A 4,909-nucleotide genomic window follows, 5' to 3' on the forward strand; every position below is an offset into this window, starting at 1 on the left:
GGTTTAGAGTGAGTTGGCTGAAAAGAAAAAAGTAGAACCTAAAAGATGAGACAGATGGTTTATTCAGTGGACATTCTTAGAACTTCAAGTCTGGGAGATAGTATCTCAAATACATTGCCCTGAAGAGGAAGGGGGAAGCCAGGACACACAGGACTTTTTTGCAACATAACCAGGTAGTTGAAACATAAAAAGATTACTGTTAATAAAAGAAAACTGAATATCTCAAGTTAAGGAATCTAGTGCTTTTCTATGTTTGGGAGGATGTAAGAGTCTGGGCTCACTTCAGTCATTCCTTTGATATGCTCCTCAGCTATCCAGGGCCAGTATCTTGTATTTTCTCATCCTGAACTTTCTCAGATGCACAGTCTGGTGTGGCTGTAGCAGCTGACTGCTAGATGAGCTTGGCAATGGGCAGCTCCTTTGTATGTATCCTGAACTCCCTTAGGGCTTACCATCCAGGTGGCTCTAAAGTGATGGTTTGATGGCTGCAATATCCTTTGTTTACTGACACGGCAAGCAATATTTAAGTTGTCAAGTGTCAATGAAAAGAAGTGTCAAAAATAGAATAATTTTTCACTAGGTTAGGCTGTGATAAGAAACAACCCTCAAATTTTATTGGTTTACTATAACAAAAGTTTGTTTCTTGCTTAGAATATGTATCAGCTGCTGCAGTTCTGTTTGAGACTACTCAGATCTGTGCCATGTACTTTGTTCATTCCCAGATCACAGCCAAGATGGCAGCTATGATGGGGAAATGCCCTGGGTCAATCTTGCAGTAGCTCTTCCTTTCTGCTCTGCTGCTAAGCTGCTGCTAAGTCACTTCAGTCGTGTCCGACTCTGAGCGACCCCATAGACTGCAGCCCACCAGGCTCCGCCATCCCTGGGATCCTCCAGGCAAGAACACTGGAGTGAGTTGCCATTTCCTTCTCTAATGCATGAAAGTGAAAAGTGAAAGTGAAGTCGCTCAGTCGTGTCCGACTCTGTGCGACCCCATAGACGGAAGCCCACCAGGCTCCCCCGTCCCTGGGATTCTCCAGGCAAGAACAGTGGAGTGGGTAGACATTTCCTTTCTGCTCAGATGCCTCCAATGTCACACCTGTTTAAGCTGAAGCAAGTCACATGGCCAAGGTAACGTCAACATTGGTGGGGTGGAGGAGTCTATTCCCATAAGGAGTATTGCAAGTCACATGGTACACAAGCTGGCGGGCATGACTTTCTTCCAAGATGAGGAAGTAAACAATTTTAGACAATAATACAATCTACCACTTCAAGTCTGAAAATAAGCATCATGGTCTATAATAGAGATATAAATTAGCAAATCATCAGAGGACAGGTTGCAACTGAAGCTATGGGAATGGATGAAATCATGGAAAGTATTTTAGACTTGAGAGAAGAAAATGTCAAAGACAAAACTATTCTCTACATTTGTCTCCATATTCACCATCTCACCGTTGCTCATAATGTTGTTTTATTCAGAATACCCTCCTTATCTGTCATTCCCATATCCAAATTCTGTTTACAGCAGTTAGTTATAAATTATAATTATAATTTATATGTTATGTAGCTATAATTACATAGAAATATATAGTTATAATAGCTAATTATAGTTATAATTAGCAAAATTTTTATAAACCTCTTAACAACACCCTGTCTTCTTTTCTGGAATGCTGACCTATTTCTACAGGACAGTTTTGTTAAGTGGTAAATCCAGTTGTTTGCTTTTCCATTACAGAAGCCAAGGGCTTCTTTGCATCTTTTCTTTTACGGTCCCATATTGTCATGGGATAGGCAGGTTGCATAAACTCAGCCAGGTGGATATTTCTGAGTGGAAAGTTGACTCCTCAGTAAGTGCTACAGGGGCAAGTGTGAGAGTTGGAGTTCAGACAGTCCAGCAAAGAAATCTGTTCCTATTGTACCAGCTCCCTATTCCCCCGGCAACAATTTTGATCTCTACCCATTTTAAAGTCTAGTATTCTCACTTTCCCAACAAATCTGTCAGCTCCTAATATCTTTAGGACAAAGTCTATTTTCCTTCAGTTAGAGTTTGTTGTTGTTTAGTTGCTAAGTCATGTCTGACACTTTGCGACCCCTTGGACTGTGGCACATCAGGCTTTCCAGTCCTTAACTCATGTTCATAGTGTCTATGACGCCATCTGATCATCTCATCCTCTGTCGCCCCCTTCTCTCCCTGCCCTCAGTCTTTCCCAGCACCAGGGACTTTTCCAATGAATTGGCTCTTTGCCTCTGGTGGCCATTCAGAAGGGAAGTAAATGGGTTCAGTTTGTCAGCACCCCTTATCAGGCTTTTATGCACTTTGAGATATTAAAGTACATCAGACACCACTCTCCTGAAGGCAAGCAGCCTATTTCTTTGTTTTATATTCTTTTTAGACATTCTCTCACTGAGGTTTAATTTATTTGACATTTCCTCTTAATATTCTTCTATGCGTTAATACACAACTTCTTGACATCTAGAAATTCAGGTGTTATGTGTGGTGGGTGAGTCAGCTTCACTCCTCAGCAAATAGATTTTCCCTGTTCCCCATCCCCACTGTAATCCCACATCCAATCCCCATCGGCAAGAAAATTTAAAATCTATAAATCTTGTGGTTTACATTATACTTCCCTCAGAATACAGACACCTTCTTTGAATTCTCCCAATACTACTGCAAGGAAGGAAAACACAGTGCTCTTATTGCCACTTGAAAGCAGAAAATTAAAAAAAGTCCTAGAGTTTATCTCTGGTCTAGAGTATTATCTTTGGTAAGGTTTCTCATAATGTTGTTCATGGACCACTAGCATGAGGCTTGCTGAGGGTCTTGGTAAGAGTTCACAGTCTAATTCCTTCCCCAAATAGAATCCTTGAGAATAGTGAAGACATTAACCTGCAGTTGATTTTCACATACATTAAAATTAACTTAATAGATATCTCCTATTTTTGGATAGAGGATTTGATGTATGTAACTCATGTAAAGAATAAAAACTCCAAGAAGGCAAGCAATTGTTTCCTCCATGTTCCCATCACCTAGAAGAGTGGCTGACATTTAGTATAAGCTCAGGGATTGCTGATTAAGCAAATGAACGGAAGAGAACATGAAGTCACAGGTTTAAAACAGGAAAGTATTAATAAAATGGGATCAAGCCTTTACACTTGTGAGAATCCTTACTCTACCGTTTATTAGTGCTTGATTTTTAACCTCTCTGTTCTTCAAAGTTCTCAAGAAAACTATGATAATAGTGCAAATTCCTTAGTTTGTTGTGAAGAATAAATGAGTTTAAATATATAGAGTGCCTAAAACACTCAAAAACTTTAGTTAATTGCAATTTAGCAGTAACTGGCCCCAGGTCAGGCATCAAATCAACCAGGTATGACCCAGGTTTTCTTACTCCTTGTACATTATTGTTTTTAATGACTTGGCAGATCTTAGAAGGTCCTCTCTTTCTAAAATATCTCTTTTACCATACTACTTGGTCCTTCAAATACAGATAGGAATTTCCACCATTGCAGTCATTTTTCTAAAGCAGACAGAAACAGTTAGCACTTTCTAATGAAGCAAGGACCTGGAAACAAAGTTTGAATTGGAAATCAGAAACTAAGTTTATTTTTTCTGTTAGCTGCTGCTGCTGCAGCTGCTGCTGCTAAGTCGCTTCAGTCGTGTCCGACTCTGTGAGACCCCATAGACGGCAGCCCATCAGGCTCCCCCGTCCCTGGGATTCTCCAGGTAAGAACACTGGAGTGGGTTGCCATTTCCTTCTCCAGTGTATGAAAGCAAGCTCTCCCCATTAGCCTTTAGCAAAGTTAAGCGTGTTGGAGGACCTTGTTGTGGTTGTTCAGTGGCTAAGTCATGTCAGACTCTTTGCGATCCTGTGGACTTCACCAAGCCAGGCTCCCCTGTCCCTCACTCTCTCTCAGAGTTTGCTCAGATTCATGTCTGTTGAATCAGTGATGCTATGTAACCATCTCATTCTCTGCCACCCCCTCCTCCTGCCTTCATTCTTTCCCAGCATCAGGATCTTTTCCAATGAATCCACTGTTTACATCAGGTGGCAAGTACTGGTGCTTCAGCATCAGTCCTTCTAATGAACATTCAGGCTTGATTTCCTTTAGGATTGTCTGGTTTGATCTCCTTGCTGTCCAAGAGACGTTCAAGAGTCTTCTCCAGCATCACAATTCAGAGGGCCTGTTAATAATTAGATTCTGAAAGTCTACCCAGAGATTCATATATATGTATTTTAATTTGGGGGGGGTTAAAGAGAAGTGTGTGTGTGTGTGTGTGTGTGTTGCGGGCTGGGGGTGGGGGGAGAGGAGTAGTGAAATGTGAAAATTTAAAAGTTAACACAAAATTTTAAATCCAGAAGTTCTTTTAGTGGTTTGGTTTTATTTATTTCCATTTGATCAAAGGCACTAATGCCCCTTCCTGGAACAAGCAAGATCATAACCAAAATGAAGACCAGTGTGACCACTGTCCTGCTGATTCCCGCATTCCAATGGAAGAACAACAAATACGGCCAAAAGCCATTTCTCAAAGGGTTCCACATTTCTAGCTACTTTCCATAAGCTTGGAAACCTGGTGGGGTGGGTTCGGAGTCAAGGAAACTTTTATCAGAAGAACTTGATTAAATTTTTTTTTTTTTTTACTTCCTTGTTCCTACACTCCAAGGAGAATCCTTGGAAAGAAGGCATACTTTGTGCTTGGCATTTCGAGGAGGAAGTGGGGGTGTGTGTGCAGTCCAAGTGTCTACCGTATCTGGAGACAAACGGACATGGGCTGGAAATTAGTATAGAGCGGAGAAGAAAGAGGGGAGAGACTCGGAAATGAGACCACAGTTGCAGGGCTAGGATCACAGGTAAGAAGACGAAGTGCGATCCGAGGCGGGGGAGGGGAGGCTGTGTCGAGGTGGAAGGGGCG

This window comes from Moschus berezovskii, chromosome 23 (assembly GCF_049115385.1).
Source record: "Moschus berezovskii isolate FMDL1 chromosome 23, NW_MosBer_1.0, whole genome shotgun sequence".
In the NCBI taxonomy this organism is placed as follows: Eukaryota; Metazoa; Chordata; class Mammalia; order Artiodactyla; family Moschidae; genus Moschus; species Moschus berezovskii.